Genomic DNA, 27,908 nt, shown 5'->3' with positions numbered 1-27,908 from the left:
ACTCCCATAGCAGGGAAACCCAACCCTTAGGAGCACCTTTGTAGATGCTCTGAGAGTATTAAGAGCCACACCTAACACATTAAGCTCCTACCCTGAAAATATATTACATAAAATCAATTGATACAGCTAAGAATACCCAGCTAGCTAGAAAATCCAAGCATTAACTTAATCCAAGATGCAAAAATATATACATTATAACACAAGAAACACTAAAAAGCACGACGATATAAATCCACCTATAAGTATTAATGCATCAGAAATGACCTCCAGTGAGAACGAGTTAGAGGAAATGCCTGAGAAAGAGTTCAAAAGAATGATTGTAAATATGTTCAAAGAAGTCAGAGAACAAATCAAAGGAGTCAAAGAGGAACTTAAAGAGGAAATCAAAGGAATCCAAGGAGATGCAGAACACCAATTTCATGAAATAAAGAAGGCAATACAAGACATAAATAAGGAAATAGAAATAATAAAGAAAAATCAGTCAGAATTACTAGCAATGAAGAACACATTTAATGAAATAAAAAACTCTTTAGAAAATTTCACCAGTAGAATGTATGAGGGAGAGGACAGAATATCTAAGCTAGAAGTCCAGATGGAAGATCTAATACAGTCTAACAAAGAGAAAGACAAACTTATAGAAAAGTATGAGTGGGAATTTCAAGATATTTGGGACACTATGAAAAGAATTCAGGACACAGTAGAAGGAGAAGAATTCCACTCCAAAGTCATAGTAGGCATCTTCAACAAAATCATAGAAGAAAATTTCCCCCAAATTGGGAAAGAGGTACCAATGCAGATACAGGAACCCTTTAGAACCACAGCCAGACGAAACCTGGAAAGAACCGCTCTATGCCATATTATAATAAAACTTCCAAACACACACACCAAAGAAAAAATATTGAAAGCAGTTAGAGAGAAAAATCAAGTTACCTATGAAAGGAAGTCCATCAGGATTACAGCAGATTATTCCACACAAACTTTTAAAGCCAGAAGGGCGTGGAGTGATATATTCCAAGTTCTGAAAGATAACAACTGTCAACCAAGGTTACTTTATCCTGCAAAGTTATCCATTCAAATAGATGGAGAAATAAGGACATTCCATGACAAAAGCAGGCTAAAGGAGTATTTGAAGACAAAACCAGCTCTACAGAAAATACTTGATAGAATCCTCCATACTGAAGAAAAGGAAAAGCACACATATAAGGAACCTAGAAAAAACAAGCAATACTCAAATACTAGTTAACACAAGAGAGCACAAGTAGAACAGAAACCACAAAAAAACAAAATGTCAAACATAAATACACACCTTTCAATAATATCTCTTAATATCAACGGCCTCAATGCCCAAATGAAAAGACATAGGTTTGCAGACTGGGTTAAAAAGCAGGATCCTACAATTTGTTGTTTCCAAGAAACTCACCTTTCTACAAAGGATAGACATTATCGTAGGGTGAAAAGTTGGAAGACAGTGTTTCAAGCAAATGGGCCTAGAAAACAAGCAGGGTTTGCTATCCTAATATCTGACAAGGTAGACTTTAATCCAACGTTAGTCAAGAAAGATAAGGAAGGTCACCTTATATTGATTATGGGCACACTCCAACAGGAGGACATTACAATCCTAAACATATATGCACCTAAAATGGGGGCTCCCAAATTCATCAAACAAACACTATATAACTAAGGTCACAGATAACACCAAACACAGTGGCAAAGGGTGACTTTAATACCCCACTCTCATCAATTGACAGGTCATCCTGGAAAAAAATAAACAGAGAGGCATCTGAACTATGAGATGTCATAGAATGAATGGACCTAACAGATATATACAGGACATTTCATCCAAAGGTTGCAGAATATACATTCTTTTCAGCAGCACATGGAACATTCTCTAAAATAGACCATATATTAGGACACAAAGCAAATTTAACAAATTCAGGAAAAATTGAAATAATTCCTTGTATTTTATATGACCACAATGGAATTAAACTACAAATCAGTAGCAAGAAAAGCTATACAGCATACACAAAATCATGGAAACTAAACATTACACTACTAAATGATGAATGGGTCAATGAAGAAATCAAGAAGGAAATCAAAAAATTTATATAGTCAAACTCTAATGAGAACACAACATACCAAAATCTCTGGGACACAATGAAGGCAGTTCTAAGAGGCAAATTTATAGCCTTAAGTGCCTATATTAAGAAATTGGAAAGGTCACAATTAAACGACCTAATGATTCACCTTAAAGCCTTGGAAAAAGAAAAACAAGACAAACCAAAAATCAGTAGATGGGAAGAATAATAAAGAATAGGGCAGAAACTAATGACATAGGAACAAAACAAAACAAAACAAACAAACCAAAAATAAATAAATAAATAAATAAATAAACAATCCAAAGTATTAACGAAACAAAGAGTTGGTTCTTTGAAAGGATAAACAAGATTGATAAACCCTTAGCAAATCTGACCAAAAGAAAGAGAGAAGAGACACAAATTAATAAAATCAGAGATGAACAAGGTAAAATTACAACAGATTCCAGAGAAATTTAAAAAAAAATCATAGGAACATACTATAAAAGCATATACTCCACAAAGCATGAAAATATGAAAGAATTGGATGATTTCCTTGATTTATATGACCTACCTAAATTAAATCAAAATGACATTATTCACTTAAATAGACCTATAACAAACATGAAGATCTGAACAGTTATCAATAATCTCCCAACTAAAAAATGCCCAGGCCCAGATGGATTCACTGCTGAATTTTACCAGACCTTTAAGGAAGAGCTAACACCATTGTTTCTTAAGCGTTTCCAGGAAATAGAAAAAGAAGGAATTCTACCAAATCCTTCTGTAAGGCCAGCATCACCCTGATACCAAAACCAGGCAAAGATAGAACAAAAAAAGAAAATTACAGACAAATCTCCTTCATGAACATAGATACAAAAATTCTCAACAAAACATTGGCAAACAGAATACAAGAATATATCAAAAAGATTGTTCACCCTGACCAAGTAGGCTTTATCCCAGAGATGCAGGGATGGTTCAATATACGCACATCTATAAATGTTATACAATATATAAACAGGTTGAAGGACAAAAATCACATGATCATATCTTTGTATGCAGAGAAAGCATTTGACAAAATCCAACATCCCTTCATGATAAAAGTCCTACAGATACTGGGAATACAAGGAACATATCTCAATATAATAAAAGCTATTTATGATAAGCCTACAGCCAAAATATTACTAAATGGGGTAAAACTAGCTACAGATGATTGGGCTTCTGTGTGAAACAGAAAATACTTAGTAGAAGAGGCCAGTAAGTTTAAAATGATACATAAAGGGATGAGAAAGGAAGGTAGCCTCCTACCTTAATACTTAATAGGTTGATATTGTATATATGTAAGTACAATGATTGTAATGGGGAGGTAATATGATGGAGAATGGAATTTCAAAGGGGAAAGTGGGGGGGGGGGAGGGAGAGAATTACCATGGTATTTTTTTTATAATCATTGAAAATGCTAATAAAATTTTTTTAAAAAGACTTTATAATAAAAAAATACTAACAAGGACCACTGGGCAGGAGAGATAGATTAGCATTTAAGGTACTTGCCTGTGAAGCTTGAGGACTCAGGTTTGATAACCCAGTATCCACATAAATCAAATTCTCAAGGTGGCACATGGGTCTGGAGTTCATTTGAAGTTGCTTGAGGCCCTGGTATACACTCTCTCTCTCTCTCTCTCTCTCTCTCTCTCTCTCTCTCTCTCTGTGTGTGTGTGTGTGTGTGTTTGTGTTGTGTGTGTGTGTGTGTGCCTCTCTCTGTATGACTCTGTCTCTCTCTCTCTCTCTAAATATATATATATATATATATATATATATATATATATATATATATATATATATGTATGTATGTATGTATGTATATATATATACCTCTCTCCCACTCAAATAAGTAAGTGTATGATTTTTTTTTAAAAGAATAAGACTGGGCATGGTGGCACAGACTTTTAATCATAGCACTAAAGAGGCAGAAGTTGGAGAATCACCATGAGTTCAAGACCTGCCTGAGACTATATAGTAAATTCCAGGTTCCAGTTCTGCCTGGGTTACAGCAAGAATCTACCTCTAACCCCCCCCCAAAAAAAAAAAAATAAAAAAAGAAAGAAAAGAAAAACAAGAATAAGAACTATGGTTTATCAATAATCCTAGATGAGCAAGTCACAATGTGAACACCTTTAATTCCAGCAGCAGAGACTGACGCATAAGCATAGACATGTCTACTGAGCTACATGGGGATACCCTGTCACTAAAAGAGAGTCCAGTTTTGACGGTTTGAGTCAGATGTCCTTCTTATGATCATGTAATTTGTGTGCTTAATTCCAAGCTCATAACAATTTGAGAGATGGAGCATTACTGGATGAGGTGTGTTGCTGGGGAAGGATTAAGGGTGTTATAGACATCTCTACATTGCCATAACTCAGGTTATTCTCTTGCTGTCATTTTGCACCTACTGTGGCATTAGTGATGTCCACCCTCTGCTTATGCTCTGCTTTCATCTGACATGAACCTCTGTTGGGCTGGAGAGATGGCTTAGCTGTTAAACACTTGCCTGTGAAGCCTAAGGATTCCAGTTCGATACTTGATTCCCCAGGCCCTATGTAAGCCAAATGCACAAGGGGGCTCATGTGTCAGGAGTTTGTTTGCAGTGGCTGGAGGCTCTGACATGCCCATTTTCTATGTCTCTGTATATATCTGCCTCTTTCTCTGTGTCTGTCAATTTCAAATAAGCAAAGAAAAATAAACAAAATTTTAAAAATAAAATAATAAAATAAAATTTCAGACTGGAGGCATTGCCCATTCACCTGCAATTGGTTTAGAGAGAATCACCCTTGAGATTTGACTAGCTTTTCTGCATTGGGGCAGTAAAAAGATTTTTGATTCCTTTCAATTTAAGGGGTTGAGTTTTCCTATTCTTCAAAGTCAGCTTTATTACACCATGGCTTAACAAATTTGGTAGCCTACCTGGTACTATGGGATTATAACAAATGCAGGAAAGAGGGCCATTGGATTTGCAAGGTGGTTTCTGTTTTAGAAATAGCCAATGGGTGAGGTGAGGGAGGGTTGTTGGAGACCCAGTGGAGCCATGAAAATGGACTGTCCATTGAAGTGGAGACTCTATAAACATTTTAAGAGTAGAGGACTATGGGACAGCTACCAAGGAGACGTTTTGGTTCAGAATGGAGTTTTCCCTAGGTTGTGAACAGTCTAGTTGATGGGGTGGAATTGTAGCCCCATAGACTTTCTTGTAGGTCTTAGGTGGATATGGAGCCACTGGAGTTGACATTTGTGTTGTTGGCTTTATTTCTTAAATAGGTTCAATGTATTCTTGAAATGCCATCATTTTCAGTGTGAATATGCAATTATGTATTTTTGGTTTTATAGGCTTACAGTTAAGACACTTCAAAATAAGGAGAAGTTTGAATGCTACTGGGATCAATAAAAAAACTATGGGGACTTTTACATTAGACTGAATTGATTGCATTTTCCATCATGGATGGTTGCAAGCTAATGGGAGAAGGGACAGAATATGGTGGTTTGACTCTCAAAAAAGAAATTGAGGAGGACTTGAAACGATGGAAAGACCTCCCATGCTCCTGGATAGGCAGAATTAACATTGTGAAGATGACAATCCTACCAAAGGCAATAAATAGATTTAACGCAATTCCAATTAAAATCCCTGCAGTGTTCTTCACAGACATAGAAAAAATGATCTCAAATTTCATATGGAAAGGCAGAAGGCCTCGCATATCCAAACATATCCTCAGCAAAAGAAATACCTCTGGTGGCATCACCATACCCGATATAAAGTTATACTACAAAGCCATAGTAATAAAAACAGCATGGTACTGGCATAAAAACAGGAGTATAGACCAATGGAATAGACTTGAGGACCCGGATTTTGGGCCAAGCAACTATAGCTACTTGATATTCGACAAAGGCCCAAACAATATCGACTGGAAAAAAGATAGCATCTTCAACAAATGGTGCTGGACAAACTGGATAACCACATGCAGGAAACTAAAACTTGATCCACACATTTCACCATGCACAACACTCAAATCCAAATGGATCAAAGACCTCAACATAAGACCAGAAACTCGAAAACTACTGGAAGAAAATTTAGGAAGTACCTTCCATGATATAGGAATGGAAAAAGACTTCCTGAATAAAACCCCAGTGGCTCAAGTTCTTAAACAGTCACTCAACAATTGGGATCATATGAAGCTTAAGAGCTTCTTTACAGACAAGCATATAATAAGCAAAGCCAATAGAATACCCACAGAATGGGAGAAAATATTTGCAGGTTATCCAACTGATAGAAGCCTTATCTCTAGAATTTACAAAGAACTCAAAAGTCTAAACAATAAGAAGACAAATACCCCACCCACAAAATGGGGCACAGAGTTAAACAGGCAATTCACAGAGGAAGAGATACAAATGGCAAACACACACCTAAGAAAATGTTCATCATCCCTAATCATCCGAGCAATGCAAATTAAAACAACTATGAGATTCCACCTTACCCCAATAAGGATGGTCAACATCAAAAGGTCAAATAAAAATAAATGCTGGCGAGGATGTGGAGAAGCAGGGACACTCATTCACTGTTGGTGGGAATGCAGGATGGTACAACCATTTTGGAAAGCAATATGGAGACTCCTGAAAAAGCTGACTATAGAAAAACCAACAGACCCAGTTATACCATTACTGGGCATCTGCCCTAAAACCTTCAAACCAAAAGCCAGAGAGATTTGCTCAACCATGTTTGTAGCAGCTCAATTCGTAATAGCTAAAAGCTGGAATCAACCCAGATGTCCATCATTAGAAGAATGGATAACAAACATGTGGTATATCTACACAATGGAATTCTATACAGCAGTAAGAAAAAACAACATAAAGGAATTTGAGGAAAAATGGTTGAACCTGGAACAGATCTTTCTCAGCGAACTTACCCAATCACAGAAAAAAAATCGACACATAGCCTCACTCATCTGCAACACCTAACCTGAATCTGCCCAAGATGCCTTACATACCCACCAAGCACCTCATGGACTAGACAATAAGGTGGATGGGAGGGCGGGGAGGGAATCAAAGGGTGGAAAACAGTAATCCGGACCCAAATGGCAATGGTACCATAAAATTCTACTTCCTAAAAGACAGACCAAATGGCTGAACCTTCACTAGACCCTTATAGGAAACACCTGAACAACAAGACACTGGAGAGGGTAGGATCAAGACTGACCTAAATCTCCTACATCTTCCCTCCCTCCCTCTCCCCCTCTCCCCTCTATCTCTATCCTCTCTAACTCTTGTATATTAGTTATCTTTTTCCTCAATTTCTTAGTGGACACTGACCTGTAACCCCCACTTCCAGCTTGGGCCTACCATCCACAATGAGCTTTTGATCAGAGAAGCCTACAAGGTTTCCCAAAACAATGACAGACTTCTGTCAGAGTACTTTATGACCCACCAAAGGCCAGTGATAAGACCCTATTGCTGAAGACTCCATACATAGCTGACGCGTAAAATGGAATGACATGGCTGGAAGCCAGGAGAGAGTCAGTCCCCAGACAGTCAGCGTGTCTAGTGCCAGAAGGCGCTACATAGGCAACTGGGGGAATTGACCAAGGTCTGTCCAAGCAACACATTATTTAACCTAATTAGCAACAAATAACCAGATGTGATGCCCACACAAGTGCAATAGTGGTACACAGCCATGGTGAGGAATCAATTGCTCTTGATTTGGCTAATTGATTCCCTCAGTGGTACTAGACCCATAGCTGGAGCTGGGAAACAAGTCAGAACCATACCCAAACACAAGCCCACTCTACAATATCAAGCTTCCTTCAATCACGGGGTATAAGAGGGCCTAAACCTATCATACTGTCTATCAAAAAAGTAAGTGTTATCTCAATTTTCCGGGTGCTAACTTACTCTCTGTTGGAGAATCTGCTTCTCTTTTCCAGATAGATGCAGATCCTAAGAAGAGAGCTGCCCCAACATACCTCAAAAGGGGCCCAACTGAAACTAAGGACAACTGGCGAAATAAGCAAGGGTGATGTTTTCCTGTGAACCGGATACCAGCACAAAGGGAAAGAAGATCAAAGCAGAGAAAAATCAACTCCTACCAAATCAGACAGTATATTTGGAGATTGTGTGAAAACTATATATTTGATTTTAAATATAATCTCATGCTTTTAGAATATCCAATATTGTGCCAAGAATTAAAGTAATAACAGGTAACATTAAAATAGTACTTACTATGTGATATATCTTAAATTAAGTAATGCAACAACAGAAAATTGTAATAAAATAAAAGAAGTAAATGTACAATTAAAAGAAAAAAGGTATCAACCTCCATGCCTAGATGAAATAACATTTTAAAATTTTTGTTTTGCATGGGCTTCCCAAATAATGGATTTGCATATGTATTATGTACAAATCCTTATTTTTGGCTCATCTTACCCTCATACATTTTTTATCCTATCCTCTGTTCAATTATATTATATTTCAACTATATTTTTTTTACCCCCTCCTCCTCTTGTGCCCTGACTGCCTGGTAACTACCTCTCCACATTCATATGATATTTTTCCTTTTGTTTCCTCTCTCTTCCCCTCTTATTCTTTTATTGTGGTTTATCTTGATTCATAGTATGTACTTACTGTGGTGGTTTGATTCAGGTGTCTCCCATAAACTTAGGTGTTCTGAATGCTAGGTTTTCAGCTGATGGATATTTGGGAATTAATGCCTCCTGGAGAGAGTATATTATTGTGGGTGGGCTTATGGCTGTTATAACCAGTTTCCCCATGCCAGTGTTTGACACACTCTCCTGTTGCTATTGTCCTCCTTATGTTGCCCAGGGGGCTCATGCCGTCATTTTCCTCTGCCATTGTGGAGCTTCCTCTTGAGCCTGTAAGCCAAAATAAGTCTCTTTTTCCAAGTAGCTGCTCTTGGTTGGGTTATTTCTACTGCAATGTGAACCAGACTGCAACAACAAAGTGGTACCAGGAGTAGGGTTTCTGCTAGACACCTGACTGTGAGGCTTTGGCCTTTTGGAGCTGATTTTCAAGAGGAATGTGGGAGGATTTGAAACCCTGGCCTAAGAAATGCCTTGCAGTGCTGTAAGTACAGCTTGATGGATTATTCTGATCTGAGGTGCAAGAACTGAATGCAGTAAAAACTATGGACTGTGAGGTTTGGCTTAGGAGGGTGAGAAAGAGCTTTGTTTGGACTGGGATAGCAGTTTATGTGAGAAGCTTGCTGTTATGTCCTTGTCCTGAGAAGTTGTTGCATGGTTGCTTTGCATAGAAATGAACTGGTGTGAGAAGAGGCATATGGCACAGAATGAAAAATCTTTGGGTGAACTGTTGCCCATTCAGCTGCCACTGAGAGATTACAACCTTTGAGACTGGGCTAGCTGATCTGCACTGGGGCAACAGGAAGAATGTCAATTCTTTTGAAGGGGACTGAATGCTCAAGGAGTGTCCTGTTCTTCAAAGTCTGCTTTATTCCCCCCTGGATTAACAAATTGGCATCCAACCTGGTATAGTGGAATATAAGAAATGCAGGGAAGAGAGGGTCATTGTGACTGCAACACAGTCTTGTGTTTTGGAAATGATCATGGGCAGTGTGAAGCAGGTTTTGTTGGTTGCTTGCATGGAGACCCCATGGGGCCATGAAGATGAACTGTGGCTTGCAGTGGAGACCGAGTGGAGATGCCGGGACCATGAGATGGCTGCCGAGGAGCTGCCGGCCCCGATGAAGTTTTCCAGGACTGTGAGTAGCCTAGCTGGAGGTGTGGAATTGGAATGCCAGAGACATGTTGCTGGTTAGAATTATCAGACTTGGGGATTTGTCACTGGCTAGAGTTGTTGGACTTGAAGCTACAGAGTTTGATGTTTGCCCTGGTTGTTTTAAATCTTGTATTGGTTGAATACTATGCCAAATGCCACCTTTTGCAGTGTGAATATTTATTCTGTGCCATTATGGGTTTTTTGAGGTTATTTATTTATTTATTTATTTATTTTGATATTATGGCTCAGTTAAAAGATCTTGGACTATGGGGATATATGAACATCATTTGAATTGATAAAATCTATGGGCCTTTAAAGTTAGATGAATGCATTTCATTTTATATCATATATGGTTATCAGTTTATGGGGGCCAGGGGTGGAATGTGGTGGTTTGATTCAGGTGCCCCACATAAACTTAGGTGTTCTGAATGCTAGGCTCTCAGCTGATGGATATTTGGGAATTAATGCCTCCTGGAGGGAGTGAAATGTTGTGGATGGGCTTATGGGTGTTATAACCAGTTTCCCAATGCCAGTGTTTGGAACACTCTCCTGTTGCTATTGTCCACCTTATTTTGGCCAGGGGTGATATCCATCCTCTGCTCATGCCATAATTTTTCCTTGCCATTATGGAGCTTCCCCTCAAGCCTGTAAGCCAAAAAAAAAAAAAATTTCTTGTTCCCAGAAGCTGCTCTTGGTTGGGTGATTTCTACTAAAAATGTGAACTGGAGTGCAACACTCACAAGTCTGCATATTTACTTATATACAAATATTAATAATCAGTATCCCCACATGAAGAAGAATAAGCTATTCATGTTATCTTATTTAGCCTGTGTTACTTCACTTATTATATTTGCTCCATTTCCATGTATTTTCCTTCTAGTTTCAGAACTTCATAATTTGTTATAACCAAATAATCATATTTTATATATATGCACCAAATATTCTTTATCCAGCCATCAGATGATGGACATCTAGGTTGATTCTATCTACACAAAGGACTCTATGTTTCACCACTGTGATTCTTGTAGAACTATTACACTTTCAGCATTAGAATGTGAAAGTCAGGTAGTCTTAGTAGTTTGAGACCATTAGAGAGGAGCTTCTGAGATATTAAAGTACATATGCATAGCATGTATTTTAAGTCCATTATGTTTGTTTTCAAAATTTGCGTTTAGGGTGTTCTTTTAAAATTTTAAAACAGTATTTTCTCCATACCACATGAGGTCTTTAACCTTATATCAAGGAAACCCCTCTCTCGATGCTGTTGCCTACAGTTCTTTACTGCATGCCAGTTCTCTAAGTTCTAAGTCCCAAGGCATAACTTTTGTGTTTCTCCACTATCACTTCTTTGGATACCAGCCCACATTCCAAGCATGCTTGCCCTGGCCCTCTAGGTTTTCTTACTGTTTCTCAAAACTGCCCCTATTTTAGGCAGCCATTTGCTGATCTCTATTACAGAACCTGCTTTCCATTTGGGTTCTAATTCAAAAGGCATGACTTTCTACCTTTTATCAATCTTGCTCCTCCTAGCAGCTGCCCAGGGTCTTGTAGGTTGCCTACTCTGTTACTATTATTTTTCTCTCATGGCTGCCCATCTGAGTTAATTTCTAAATGCCTTTATTATTAACGAGACTGATAAATCACAAAAAAAGCAAACACCAGTTGCTTGATAATATACATGGCGAGATAAACTTCATGTTACTTATTAAATTTTCAAGAACAAAAAACAAGTCTTGAGGAGCAGTTTTCTGTCTAGTTGTCTGTCAATATAATTTGGAATAAGTCTTCGGGGAGGAAAACCATGTAGGCCTTGTTCTTTATATAAAATATCTGGTAGATGTTAGTTTAATTACCCTTTTGTCACATGAGAAAGTCATGTCTTCTTCCAGGGTCAGGTTTGTCTCAGATCCTAATATATATGTAGGTTGCATATTTCACACACATGTACAGACACACACACACACACACACACACACACACACACACACACACACACACAGATAGAGAGAGAGATAGATTATACTCTTTTATTTCCTTTCCCCTCTTCCTCTTTCTCTGGGACTCTCCTCAGTGTTCTTACTGCTAGCCTAACATACAGCTCAAGGGTGATGTTGGCAGACATGGTGATCCAGAAAAACCTATCAATGTAGAAATCCTGGGGCTACAAATCACACTGCCAACAGGCCAACTATGGCTCTGATCCAATTGTTTTGACTAAAATGTCTTTTAACAGAGTAGATTAAAAACAATTTTAAGGGCTGGAGAGATGGCTTAGCGGTTAAGCGCTTGCCTGTGAAGCCTAAGGACCCCGGTTCGAGGCTCAGTTCCCCAGGTCCCACGTTAGCCAGATGCACAAGGGGGCGCACGCGTCTGGAGTTCATTTGCAGAGGCTGGAAGCCCTGGCGTGCCCATTCTCTCTCTCTCCCTCTCTCTGTCTTTCTCTCTGTGTCTGTTGCTCTCAAATAAATAAATAAAAAAATTAAAAAAAAAACAATTTTAAAAACAATTAAAAATACACATGTAAACTAGCCATGGTTTACCAGCCCAAAACACCTCCCTTAATGTGCCTCAATGCAGCTCTGCTACCTCACTTCCCCCCATTTCATATGGTTATTTAAGCCTCCCTATTATTTGCATGTACATATATGTTGTGGGATTTTTGTTTGCTGTATATGAACATGTATGTGCAGATTAATGAGCCCTGTGTGTGCTTGCTTGGAGGCCACAGGAGAAACACATGAATGAGTAATGTGACTCCACTCTACCCCCACATTACTCATTCATGTGTTTCTTTGAGAAGAAGTCTCTCAATGATTACTGAGCTGATGTTTTTGATAGACTGGTTTACTGGTGATCCCCAAAGTTCTGAGGGCTCTGCTTCCCACAGAACTGGGGATGTATGTGTATTGCCCCACCAAGATGTCTATATGATTTCTGGGAAATTGAACTCTGGTGGTCTCTGACACTCATGCTTGCATGTCAAGTACTCATACTTTCTGAACCATATCGCCAACCCTTGGTGTTTTAAGTCTTAAGAATAGGTAACTTTCATGATTTCTCCCTACATTCATATGGCATATGGAATTTCAAAGAGAGGGAATTGTAATACTTTCTACTTTTTAAAAACAGTATGCAACTAGGGCTACAAGTGGTGTGGCCTAAAACTAATTATGAGGGAAAGGCCCACCTCAGTGCCCTTCAAACCTGCTAAATTCTGACTAGCTACATATCATAATGCTGAAATGTGTTTTATGATCATACTACCTATAAAATATACAATATAAGTTTCAAGTAGTGGATGATTTGCATTTTTCTTTTCAGCTTTGCCATTCATATTGAGGCTCACCACCCCTTCCATGAATTTGTCATTTGTAATTATTCTGGAGTCCAGTGAACTAAATTTGTGCTCTCAGAGATTTATCATCAAACCAAATTCTGTAAGCTCAACAAAAAAGAAAAGGTAGGGTAGGGCATATTAAATATCTTTGAAGGAATATTCTGTAGATTTACTCAAAATTTCTTTGTAGCCATGAAGCATACTTACCAATATTTTCAGATTTCAGTAGAATATCTAAAACATGACCATTGAATATGATTATTTGTCTGGGCTGAACAGACTTTTAGATAGCCAGAATGCAATTATTGCCAATCTGGTAACAATGGGGAAATAATCACCATTTGGACCTAGGGAATCTATTAAAGAATATAAAGTCTTAAGAGTAATATACTCTTCTTACATGCACACATTCTTTTATGAAATGTAACCCCTAAAGATAATTTTTCTCCTGTATGTTTATGATAGTTTACTATTATGAAATTAGTATAGGTAATCAAGTCTTACATAGTCTAGAAAATTTTGTTTTGGTGGTTATTGTTCTAGGGATAAAATACAAGGAATATGTTATGCTAGATGAGTGGTCTACCACTTAGCTACATCCTAGATAAAGATTTCAACAAACTTGAATGAGGGAAATAATGTTCATTGTGTATTACTGGAGGCTTTGAAAGGACCTGCAAAGACACAACTAGATAAATTTTATTGAATGATGTTTCTAAGTTTGTTTCATAAATAACTGTGTCTTCAGATACAACCAAATGCATCTTAGCAGCTAGCCTGCTCCCGTATATTCTATGCTGCATTTTCTTAAAAATGAAGTCTTGAAAATCCTCCCTTATTATCTTTGTAGGTAAAGAAGGTAATATTTGATTTCTTCTCTATAATTATTCATTTTGGTAATTTTCTAAATTAATTACTCTGACTAAATGTGTATTGTAGTAGATAGCTTCAGGTTGCTGGGATGCACTTCCAAACAGACAGTTAATGGGAAGAAGGCATTTCATTCAAGCTTACAGATCCAGGGAATGTTCTGGAGTTTTGGATGGAGCTGGCTCCCATTTATAAAGTGAAATAGAGAGAAAAACCACCAGCAGTCAAAATGCCCCAATAACAACAATAAAGAGCAGGGACCTGCCAGAGCTCACACCTCTCTGCATACCTTTGGGCTGGAATTCAGATCCTCCCCCCAAAACACATTTGGTCTGGACCCCAGGATCTGTCCACAGTTATATCTCCTTCAACCAGTCGGCAGGAGACTCAAGTTACAAAATTTAATTTTAATACCAGAGTCTACAGGGCACATATATTCCAACTTCAATAAATAAAATATCATTTACAAGAAAAAAAAAAACAGATATACTTAGTCAGTCATGTTGGAACACTTGTGTAATCCCAGCTACCCAGTGAGTTCTAGGACAGCCTGAGCTAAACAAACTTTGTCCAAAACCAAAAACAATAATAACAAATATTTCTTAGTTCCCTTTCACGTTTTTATTTTTTGTTAAAATACATTGTGCATTTTATTTTATGCCTTTATTTATATTATGCTTTTGATTTCCTTTATTCTTTGCTTAGGGTAGAAAATTAGAAAATTGATTTTAGACTTTCTTTTCTAATGTTGGTATTTAATGCTGTAAAGTTACCTTTAACCCCTTCTTCATATCAAGAAGATTTTATTGTTCTGTAATTTTATTTAATTCAATGTTTTCTAATATTTCCAATTACACTGCACATTACCTAAATACTTGGTATGTCCTGGTTTATTTTATTGTTAAATTCTCATTTACTTTCCCTGTGAATGAAGAATTTGTGAAATGCTCATTTTTGCAAATTTATAAAGAAAGGTTTATGTCCCATAAAATGAATAATGTGAAGAAGGTGTACTATATTCACATTTGAAGAACATATTTTATCTGATTTTTTTTATGTAGTGCTGTACCAGTCAGTATTAACTAATCTTGTTCCCAAGAGTCTTGCATGTTCTAGGGTGGTTGCACTTAGTCTGAAATCCATGAACACAGGTATTTTCATGATAAACTTTCTGTATGCACTATAAGAAAGGCCTGGAGGTGAGTTGAAAGGAAACCACAGGTAGACATCTGTGGCAGTGATTAGGGATTTATTCCAAGTCTGCACAGGGACACATCACATTTTAGCAGTCCTAAAACTAGAAGCATAAAGTGAAGTCCTAGCATAACTTTTTGCACCTGTGTGTGGGTGGGTGGGTACCTGAAAAGGTTGCACTGTGTAAACAAAAATGGGGAGGAAGGGGCTGGAGAGATGGCGTAGCGGTTAAGCGCTTGCCTGTGAAGCCTAAGGACCCCGGTTCGAGGCTCGGTTCCCCAGGTCCCACATTAGCCAGATGCACAAGGGGGCGCACGCGTCTGGAGTTCGTTTGCATAGGCTGGAAGCCCTGGCATGCCCATTCTCTCTCTCTGCCTCTATCTGTCTTTCTCTCTGTGTCTGTCACTCTCAAATAAATAAATAAATAATTTTTTAAAAAATGGGGAGGAAGAAGGATTAGCAAGTGATGGAAGTAAACTTTTTTTTTTCTTTTTTCTGAGATATCCAGCCAGGTATCTGGCTCCTGAGAGGCCATAAATCAAGAGGCTACTATCTTTTCAGATAAGAGGGGCAGTTTGTGATCTCTGGAGAGAATCCGTGGCATCCATCAGTAATATGTTGAATTCCAGAGAGCTTCAATGAAGAGATTTGCTAACTCATTTTTTCCAGACTCTTATGTGTATTGCATCTGGGAAGAAGAACTCCCAAGGTCTCACTACTTCCTGCTGAAATGACAGAGCCTGATGGATTTGGAGTCTGGGATTACTGAAAGTGTAGCATTGTTGGTGATGGCATTAAGACATTCTAGGAGAAATTTCTTAAAAAATGTAGAAGACAAGATAAAAATCTAAGCAGGAGTATAATTAGGATGTAGGGGAGTAGCAAAGTTGGGAGAAGGAAGTACATGGGATATGACAAGGGAAAGTTAAGGGCTATGTGGGTTTTTGATCTATAGTGACGCTAGGGCGGGGCATCATTGATGCTGGGGGAAATTGTCATAGTACCAGGGGAGAGTAGATAGCCTGGAGAGTGAGACAAAGAAAGGATGTAGATGTAGGCATGAGCATGAACGTGGCCTATCATAGTGGGAGGCAGTTCCAGAGTTCCAAATAACAGCAACCATGTTTGAAACCATTTGGAATTGGAGCTGTTGAAACAAAATGTGAAAGTCTGAGAGGAACTGTTTCTTCCCTATCAGCTGGGGAAAGGCTTAGGAATTACCATAATCAAAAGTGTTGATTTTAGGATCCCAAGCTAGAATCTGGGTTTACTTTCTAGGAAGAGGAGTTAGAAGTAACTCTGAAACCTCGATCTCCTCAGGAGTTACACTCCAGTATCTTTGGTTATATATAAAAACAGAAAACAGGTGGTCTCTTGATCAAAACCTGCATTGCAATGGCTTATTTGGAAGGCCTTAAATTCTGTGTCCTGTCAGCACAAAGAAATCTATATGTTGAAGCATAGGAAGCTAGAGAGGGGACTATGAATTCAGAATGGTATCAAGGAAGTGATAATTGAATCTGTTGGAATTGAGGAAAAGAAACTAACCTGTGGATGTGGAGGAGCCCTATCATATAGGAGGATAAATTATATCTCAGAAACAAGTATAGGATTAGGTTGAATACAACAGAGCTATGAAAAATTTTAACTTAGAGCAAGAGGTATCTTAGTCACACAGATTTCAGATCACATATGGCAAAATATAATCAGTTTGCTATTTTAAAAGGCTAATATAACCCAAAATAATATTGGCTCTAGACTGGTAACATTTACTTTTCCACAATTGTTGCAGTCCATCAGTGAAGTTATAATAACACAACTGTGGCTTCTGGGAGCTTTGGTTGTTGGTTTCCTGTTTGTCAAACCTCAGTGTGTAGTTTGCCTGCATTGCTTGTTCCATGTGGCTAGAAGGCATTCTCTTTTATTCAGTAGAGTGAAACTTATCAGAGCCATTATGAAAGAAATCTATTAGCCATTTTGATCTGATTATTATATACCTATATATGAATTTTGTATGTGAAATGACATTTATGGATGACACATGAGTATTATATTTAAGTTTGAAAGTAGCAACATAAGCAGTAGGTAAGGAGACAAGGAATGTTATCTGGAGAAGAAAGAAAGAAAGCCTTCATAAATTCTATGAGAAGAATTAATTGAAATTTCTGAAAATATGAAGATTTGATTTAGACTAAGGTAGAGGTGGGAAGCATAAGAAACTAGGTTTGAAGTGATGCTTCGATTAGTAAAGTTTTAAATTTAAACATGATAGATTCATGTGCCACTTGATGCATATGAATTTTTGTGGGTAATGAGGAATCAAATCTGGGCTGGAAAACATTTTATGCAAGAACCTTTAACCACTGAACATTCTCCCCAGACCACAATTTGATTACTTAAAGGTATAGTGCCATTGTGTTCCAACTCTTATTACAAATCCATCATCACAGTCAACTTTGAGATTACAGATAGTGGGCAATATAGAGTTATTCATTTGGGGGAACATGGGGAAGATAAAATAACTCCTTTGCTCTTTTCATTAGCCATTTCAAATAGCTAGGGTGTGACTAGAATAGTGACCAGGTGACCTGAGAGATAAGGGGGCAGGAAACCTAGATCTGTGGTATTGTTAGGCAAGAAAGGGATGGCTGGGTGGTTCCTTGAGGAACTTGGATGACCCACTTCCTTATGTTTCTGTTGCCCTCCTGCTGTGACCACATTTTTGTCCTGACCTAACATTTCAGACTTTTGTTAATGATAAGTGAGGAAGGTTATTATTTTTTTTTTCATGCTGACCACAAGTGTGATGAATTCTTATGGGCGAGGCTGGATAATGCAGTCCATGGGTCTCCCTTCAAGGCAGTGATAAGGAGGCAGTTTCATCATGGCTATTAGTGGCAGAGTGGTGAGATCAATAGCGCCAGTGTAATATACTGTTACAACTTGGTCCTGAGTGAAGCAGAGACTTCTCTTGTACCATCCCTTTATTGACTTGGCTTCAGGGCAGTCGCTGGCAGACACATGTTATAGTGTTATAGAGGAGGTGAGGGAGATGGGCTCTGTGCACCCTGAGAGAAGACAGAAAGGAGAATAAAGGATTTTGTTAATCTTGTCAATAGCTATGACATCAAAATGCTAAGTGTAAAGAGAGGATGAGCATTCATAAGGGAGGGATAGAGGGCTTAGGGGAAGAGAGGAAGTAGAGGGGCCTTTTGGGATCAGAGGAAGAGTAGGAACACAAAACCGTTTAAGTTTGTGTGTGTCCATTGTAACCATAGTGTACTTATCCCTGGATGAGATAGGGGAAGAGCTAAGGGAGAAGGAGGCCTGAGGAATTGCTCTGATTCTGGCTAAGGCAAGTGGGAGGAGCCGGGGCCAGGGTAGGTGAAGTTAGTCAGGAACAGGCAGAGGCAAAAGCATGACTTAATGGAAGAGTCTAGTACTGTAAGATAGGGGAGCCTATTAGTCTGAATAATTGTTTATATTGTAGATATATTCTTCTCACTGGGTGGTTAAGATCATGTAGACTGCCAGAATTAACTGTATTATTTGGAGGACTATAATGTAGGAGAGACTTTTAGGGACCTGTGAGAAGTTCTATGACTCTCAGCATTGTCATCTGCTAGGATAAATCAAGGCCATGCTGACCAGGTGGCCCTTCCTCATTTGAGAAGCCTGGAGGCTTGCTTTTCCTCTGATGTGACTCTCTTGTTGTAGATACACTGACTTGGAATTCATTTCTAGGTCTCTACATCCTCTCTTATCAAGAAGACAAGTAACTTACCAGAGGATAGAAGTTAATACTGTCCTGTCATGTCCCGTGGCCTTCTGACCCTGGAACAGGAACCAAAATATCAGTTATCCTTTTAACTCCAAAGTTTTCAATTTATTTTGGCTTCTACATATGGTTATTACTCACTCAGAGAGACTGTACATATCTGATTAGTATAACATATTAGTTAAAATAGTGTAGAACATATCTGGTTACCAGAGCAAATCTAGTTAGAAAATGACACAATAGTTTAAAATCATTCTGATTAATATTTAAGTTTGGTTGTCAGGTGACAGTGTAAGCTAATTGTGGTACATAGAAAGCATACACATTCTATCTTTTAAGTTTCTGTCACTTATAAATATAGGCAGAACATTTTAGAAGCCTGAAAACGGTATTTTTTTTATCAATCATTTTATCAATAACTTTAAGACAACTGATTTAATCTAGAAAGTATGTCAGGAAGAAGACAAGACAGTATAAAAACTTAGCATCTGTGTTTGAAAACAACTTTAACTAGTCTGTTTATCAATGTAAGTGCCAATTAGCCCCCACACTGGAAGTAGAACAGCCATGTTTGATTACTTTTCTAGGGCTAAAACATGTTTAGCTCTATAAGCAATGAATTTAAGAAACCAGAAATGAAACAATTATGTGAAACCTTGACTGAGACTGATTACACATAGCTCAAGAATAAAATAAAACTTCATCATTGTTGAGTTAAGCCAGCCTAATATTAGCATACATTAGAGACAATATGACAGATACAAAGTAATTTCTTAAATAAGTACCTTTTATTATTGAACAACTTTAAGGCTTATCTAAAAAAATATTTATGACTGTTACTTGAACTTTAAACAATCTATATTAACATTGTTTTCATACAGTTGATTTTTCTAAGATACAGGGAGCTTTTTCAATTTTTCTAAGAACAATATCACAACAAGTTACTTCTTATAAGACTTAGATTATAATCTCAGTGACAATCATCTATCAAAGTCAGGATGAACAAGAACCATCTTAAAATTGCAGAGTTGTAACCGGTCATGGTGATGCATGCTTATTTTTTTTTAAATTTTTTGTTTATTTAGTTGAGAGCGACAGACACAGAGAGAGAAAGAGACACAGAGAGAGAGAGAGAGAATGGGCGTGCCAGGACCTCCAGCCACTTCAAACAAACTCCAGACGCGTGCGCCCCCTTGTGCATCTGGCTAACATGGGTCGTGGGGAATCGAGCCTCGAACTGGGGTCCTCAGGCTTCACAGGCAAGTGCTTAAACACTAATCAATCTCTCCAGTCCAATGCATGCTTATTTATGGTCAATCATTATGGACTTTGTTTAAACCAAATTACAATATTGTAAAATTCTGTTATCTAGACAAAATATGATATCACCAAAAAGTAAAGTTTACATATTTAAGGCACATGAGGTTACAGAGCATAAACTATGAACAAAAGACCTACTGACAGAATTTAAAATAAACAAGAAATCTACATTATGTAAAAGCTAAATAAGATGTCCATCCAATCTATACATCAGCTTTTGAAATTAATGTAGCTATATTTAACATACCCAAAGAATAGAGAACTGGGTTAAACTGATATGATCTACTGAAAAAAGGCCAAAAGTCTTATGGAAAAGAGAGGGAATGGGCAAGCAAGGGCCACTTGCCACTGCAAACAATTTCCAAATGTATGCTCCATTTTGTGCAGTTGGTTTTGCAAATGAGGACGTTTAACTGATGAGCCAAAAGCAAATATTTTAATCTCTTCCAAATGAGCTTCACAGAACTGTATTGAAATTCAAACATACACAAAATTTTATAAAATAATCTATAACTATTCAAACCTTAATACACTCTATAATTCTGCCTGTGATACTTTGGTAAAACTGACTTATACTATCTACCCAGAATGAACATACAGATTTTGGAACTTTAATTTTTATAACACTTCTGAAACACATTTTTTTAAAATATGAAAGCAGATTTGAATATGATTAGAAATTTTAGAAATTTTTTTTTACAATTTATATATTAATTTTATTATTTTAAATTTTTTATTAATTAGTTTTGTATTCACTAGCCTTAGGGCTGTAAGCCACATACATACAAACACACACAAACTGTTTCATTTCAAGTGCACTTTTGATATAGATTCTAGACAACCATTTCCCCTTCACATATTCATTCATTCATTCATTCGTTTATTCAGAAGTTCTAGTTTATTGACAACACCAGAGATTAAAATCCAGCCTTATTACCAGGCAGGAGGTCAGGAGAGGCTCTGAGAGCTGGAAGAGCTGGAGGAGCTGGAGGAGCTGTTGATGTGATGTTGCTTGAAGTACCTGGTGAGAAAAGCAGGTAGAGCAGAGAGAAGGCCTTTCCCGCAGAGTAAAAATATGGTATTTTGGACCATTTTCTTTTTTTTTTTCAATTTTTAAAATTTTTATTAGCATTTTCCATGATTATAAAAAAATTCCATGGTAATTCCCTCCCTCCCCACCCTCCACACTTTCCCCTTTGAAATTCCATTCTCCATTATATTACCTCCCCATCACAATCATTGTAATTACATATATACAATATCAACCTATTAAGTACCCTCCTCCCTTCCTTTCTCTACCCTTTATGTCTCCTTTTTAATTTACTGGACTCTGCTACTAAGTATTTTCATTCTCATGCAGAAACCCAGTCATCTGTAACTAGTATCCACATATGAGAGAGAACATGTGGCGCTTGGCATTCCCAGCCTGGGTTACCTCACTTAGTATAATCCTTTCCAGGTCCATCCATTTTTCTGCAAATTGCATAATTTCATTTTTCTTTACCGCTGAGTAGAACTCCATTGTATAAATGTGCCACATCTTCATTATCCACTCATTAGTTGAGGGATATTTAGGCTGGTTCCATTTCCCAGCTATTATAAATTGAGCAGCAATAAACACGGTTGAGCATGTACTTCTAAGGCAATGAGATGAGTCCTTTGGATATATGCCTAGGAGTGCTATAGCTGGGTCATATGTTAGATCAATCTTTAGCTGTTTTAGGAACCTCCACACTGATTTCCACAATGGCTGGACCACATTGCATTCCTACCAGCAGTGTAGAAGGGTTCCTCTTTTTCCACATCCCCGCCAACATTTATGATCATTTGTTTTCATGATGGTGGCCAATCTGACAGGAGTGAGATGGAATCTCAATGTAGTTTTAATCTGAATTTCCCTGATGGCTAGTGACGTGTAACATTTTTTTAGATGCTTATATGCCATTCGTATTTCTTCCTTTGAGAATGCTCAATTCAGCTCCATAGCCCATTTTTTGAATGGCTTGTTTGATTCCTTATTATTTAACTTTTTGAGTTCTTTGTATATCCTAGATATTAATCCTCTATCAGATATATAGCTGGCGAAGATTTTTTCCCATTCAGTAGGTTGCCACTTTGCTTTTTTCACTGTGTCCTTTGCAGAGCAAAATCTTTGTAATTTCATGAGGTCCCAGTGATTAATCTGTAGTTTTATTGCCTGAGTAATTGGGGTTGTATTCAGAAATTCTTTGCCAAGCCCAACATGTTGAAGGGTTTCCCCTACTTTTTCCTCTAGCAGTTTCAGAGTTTCAGGTCTGATGTTAAGGTCTTTAACCCATTTGGACTTAATTCTTGTGCATGGAGAGGGAGAATCATCTATTTTCATCCTTCCACAGATATATATCCAGTTTTCCCGACACCATTTATGGAAGAGGCTGTCTTTTCTCCAATGAGTATTTGGGGCATATTTATCTATTATCAGGTGGCTATAGCTACTTGGGCTTACATCTGGGTCCTCTATTCTGTTCCATTGATCTACATGTCTGTTTTTGTGCCAGTACCATGCTGTTTTTGTTACTATGGCTCTGTAGTATAGGTTAAAATCAGGTATGGTGATACCACCAACCTTGTTTTTGTTGCTCAGTATTATTTTAGATATTCAAGGTTTTGTGTGATACCAAATGAATTTTTTGATTGTTTTTTCTATTTCCATGAAGAATGCTTTTAGAATTTTGATAGGGATTGCATTAACTGTGTAGATTGCTTTTGGTAAGATTGCCATTTTCACAATATTGATTCTTCAAATCCAGGAACAGGGAATGTTTTTCCACTTTCTAGTGTCTTCTGCAATTTCTTGCTTGAGTGTTTTAAAGTTCTCATTGTAGAGATTCTTTACTTCCTTGCTTAGGTTTATTCGAAGGTACTTTATTTTTTTTGATGCAGTTGTGAATGGGAATGATTCTCTGATTTCATCCTCTGTGTGTTTGTTGTTAGCATATATGAAGGCTACTGATTTCTGTGTATTTATTTTGTATCCTGATACATGGCTGTAGGTTTTGTTCAGCTCTAACAGTTTGCTAGTAGAGTCTTTAGGGTCCTTTATGTATAGAATCATGTCATCTGCAAATAATGATAACTTGATCTATTCCTTCCCAATTTGTATCCCTTTTATGTGTGTCTCTTGCCTTATTGCTATTGCTAAGACTTCCAGAACTATATTAAATAAAAATGGGGACAGTGGATACCCTTGGCTTATTCCTGATTTTAGTGGAAAAGCTTCCAGTTTCCCCATTTAGTAATATGTTGGCTGTAGGCTTGTCATAAATAGTTTTTATTATATTGAGATATGTTCCTTCTATTCCCAGTCTCCATAGGACTTTTATCATGAAGTGATGTTGGTTTTTGTCAAATGCTTTCTCTGCATCCAATGAGATGATCATGTGATTTTTGTCCTTCAACCCATTTATATAATGTATTACATTTATAGATTTGTGTATATTGAACCATCCCTGCATCTCTGGGATAAAGCCTACTTGGTCAGGGTGAATGATCTTTTTGATATACTCTTGTATTCTGTTTGCCAATATTTTGTTGATAATTTTTGCATCTATATTCATGAAGGAGATTGTTCTGTAATGTTCTTTTTTTGCTCTATCTTTGCCTGGTATTGGTATCAGGGTGATGCTTGCCTCATAGAAGGAGTTTGGTAGAATTCCTTCTTTTTCTATTTCCTGGAAAAGCTTAAGAAGCAATGGTGTTAGCTCTTCCTTAAATGTCTGGTAAAATTCAGCAGTGAATCCATCTGGGCCTGGGCTTTTTTTAGTTGGGAGATTATTGATAACTGTTTGGATCTCCATGTTTGTTATAGGTCTATTTAAGTGAATAATCTCATTTTGATATAACTTAGGTAGGTCATATAAATCAAGGAAATCATCCAATTCTTTCAGATTTTCATACTTTGTGGAGTATATGCTTTTATAGTATGTCCCTATGATTTTTGAATTTCTCTGGAACTGTTATGATTTACCTTGTTCATCTCTGATTTTATTAATTTGTGTCTCTTCTCTCTTTCGGTCAAATTTGCTAAGGGTTTATCAATCTTGTTTATCCTTTCAAAGAACCAACTCTTTGTTTCATTAATTCTTTGTATTGTTTTTTTGTTTCTTTGTTTGTTTGTTTGTATTTCATTAATTTCTGCCCTAATCTTTATTATTTCTTCCCGCCAACTGATTTTTGGTTTGCCTTGTTATTCTTTTTCCAAGGGTTTAAGGTGAAGCATTAGGTCATTTATCTGTGACCTTTCTAATTTCTTAATATAGGCACATAAGGCTATAAATTTACCTCTTAGAACTGCCTTCATTGTGTCCCAGAGATTTTGATATGTTGTGTTCTCATTATCATTTGACTCTATGATTTTTTGGATTTTCTTCTTGATTTCTTCATTGACCCATTCATCATTTAGTAGAGTATTGTTTAGTTTCCATGATATTATGTATGCTGTATAGCCTTTCTTGCTACTGATTTGTAGTTTAATTCCATTGTGGTCAGATAAAATACAAGGAATTATTTCAATTTTCCTGAATTTGTTAAGATTTGCTTTGTGTCCTAATATATGGTCTATTTTAGAGAATGTTCCATGTGCTGCTGAAAAGAATGTATATTCTGCAGCATTTGGATGAAATGTCTTGTATATATCTGTTAGGTCCATTCCTTCTATGACCTCATTTAGTCCAGATGCCCCTCTGTTTATTTTTTCCAAGGATGACCTGTCAATTGATGAGAGTGGGGTGTTAAAGTCACCCACTACCTCTGTGTTTGGTTTTATCTGTGACCTTAGTTCTAATAGTGTTTGTTTGATGAATTTGGTAGCCCCCATGTTAGGTGCATATATGTTTAGGATTGTAATGTCCTCCTGTTGGAGTGTGCCCTTAATCAATATAAAGTGACCTTCCTTATCTTTCTTGACTAACGTTGGACTGAAGTCTACCTTGTCAGATATTAGGATAGCAACCCCTGCTTGTTTTCTAGGCCCATTTGCTTGAAACACCATTTTCCAACCTTTCACCCTAAGATAATGTCTATCCTTTGTATAAAGGTGAATTTCTTGGAGACAACAAATTGTAGGATCCTCCTTTTTAACCCAGTCTGCAAACCTAAGTCTGTTCGCTGGGGCATTGAGGCCGTTGATATTAAGAGATATTATTGATAGGCATGTATTTATATTTGCCATTTTGTGTGTGTGTGTGTGTGTGGTTCCGGTTCTACCTGTGCTCTCTTAACAAGTATATGAGTATTGCTTTTTTTTTCTAGGTTGCTTATATGTGTGTATTTCCTTTTCTTCAGCATGGAGGATTCTATCAAGTATTTTCTGTAGAGCTGGTTTTGTCTTCAAATATTCCTTTAACCTGTTTTTGTCATGGAATGCCCTTATTTCCCCGTCTATTTGAATGGATAGCTTTGCAGGATAAAGTAACCTTGTTTGACAGTTGTTATCTTTCAGAACTTGGAATATATCACTCCAAGCCTTTCTGGCTTTAAAAGTTTGTGTTGAATAATCTGCTGTAATCCTGATGGGCTTACTTTTGTAGGTAACTTGATTTTTCTCTCTAACTGTTTTCAATATTTTTTTTTGGTGTGTGTGTTTGGAAGTTTGATTATAATATGGTGAGGAGAGGTTCTTTCCAGGTTTTGTCTGGCTGGGGTTCTAAAGGCTTCCTATATCTGTATTGGCATCTCTTTCCAAATTTGGAGGAAATTTTCTTTTATGATTTTGTTGAAGACACCTAATATGCCTGTGGAATGGAATTCTTCTCCTTCTACTATGCCCTGAATTCTTATATTGGATCTTTTCATAGTGTCCCGAATATCTTGAAATTCCCACTCATACTTTTCTATAAGTTTGTCTTTCTCTTTGTTGGACTGTATTAGGTCTGCTACCTGGTCTTCTAGCTTAGATATTCTGTCCTCTCCCTCATACATTCTGCTGATGATATTTTCTATAGAGTTTTTTAGTTAATTAACTGTGTTCTTCATTGCTAGTAATTCTGACTGATTTTTCTTTATTATTTCTATTTCCTTATTTATGTCTTGTATTGCCTTCTTTATTTCATGAAATTGGTGTTCTGCATCTTCTTTGGTTCCTTTGATTTCCTCTTTAAGTTCCTCTTTGACTCCTTTAATTTGTTCTCTGACTTCTTTGAATATATTTACAATCATTCTTTTAAATCTTTCTCAGGCATTTCCTCTAACTTGTTCTCACTGGAGGTCATTTCTGATGCATTAATACTTTTAGGTGGATTTATATTGTCTTCCTTTTTAGTGTTTCTTGTGTTAAGATGAATATATTTTTCACCTTGGATTAAGTTAATGCTTGGATTTTCTAGCTAGCTGGGTATTCTTACCTGTATCAATTAATTTGATATTATATATTTTCAGGGTAGGAGCTTAAGGTGTTAGATGTGGCTCTTAAGACTCTGACAGTATCTACAAATGTGCTCCTAGGGATTGAGTTTCCCTGTTATGGGGGTTATTCAAGTAGGCTGAGTGGAATAAAATACAGGTAGATTCTAAAAGTTAACTAAACACTGTACCCATTCAATCATAAACAGCCCCAAGTATGTATGCCAGAGTAGTTATTATAACAACCAGATCCTCTATCAACATAGAGGTTAAGATTTCTGGTCTGTTGAGGGATCCAAGTCAGCTTGTGACCAAGTGAGACCCTTCCATGGTGCAAACCCAGTTACCTTGGATGAGTTTGGTCTCAGTCAAGTTGCTGCCTGGGTCATCGGGCTGCTGTTCTGATTTATGGAGCTGGGCACTGGCTTTTCCTGCGGGGCAAACCAAGCCTGGCAACTGTGGCCCTGCAGATCAGCACCTCTGCTGCTGGAACTTCTGCTGTGAAAGCTGCCTCTGCTGGGTCTGTCAGCAGCTGAAGCTGCTGCTGCTGGGTCTGCTGTTGTTGCCACTCCTCGGTCTGCTGCTGCTGGGTCTGCCCCTGCTGCCACTCCTGGGTCTGCTGCTGCTGGGGCTGCTGTTACCGGTGCCGGAGCCACTGATGTTGCTTCCGGACTGTGTTCCTACTTGTGTCCCACTGTGGGCTCAAGTTGGCGTGGCTGGGTCCCGGACCACTGCTGTGTTCGCTGGAGCTGGGCTCAGGCGGTAGGGGAGGGGAGGGAGGTGAAGCTGCTCTGGATCTCTTGCTATTCCACGTGTTCTTCTACCTCGTGGTCTGCTTCTCCATTGCTCACTGCCGCTCTCTCTTCACGTTTCCTGAGTTGCAGAGAGTGCCAGGATGAGTGGAAGCTCCCGCACCTGGCTTTTCCTGCGGCTCGAGCAGAGCCTGGTTGCTTTCTGGTGCGCCCCTCCACCGCAGCGGTTGGTGGAGTTGCTGGGGCCGCTTTTGCCAGCCTGTTCGGGCTCTGGATGCTATGGATCTCTTCTACTTCTCTGCTGCTGCTTCAATTTCCTATACACCTCACTTTTTAGTAAAAGTGTGTATTTTGCTGAGGTTTTTGGTCTTCCCCTCCCCCCCCCAGGCTGCTTTGGCATGGTACCTACACTG

Source organism: Jaculus jaculus, chromosome X (assembly GCF_020740685.1).
Source record: "Jaculus jaculus isolate mJacJac1 chromosome X, mJacJac1.mat.Y.cur, whole genome shotgun sequence".
In the NCBI taxonomy this organism is placed as follows: domain Eukaryota; kingdom Metazoa; phylum Chordata; class Mammalia; order Rodentia; family Dipodidae; genus Jaculus; species Jaculus jaculus.
This window is presented reverse-complemented; position numbering follows the sequence as displayed.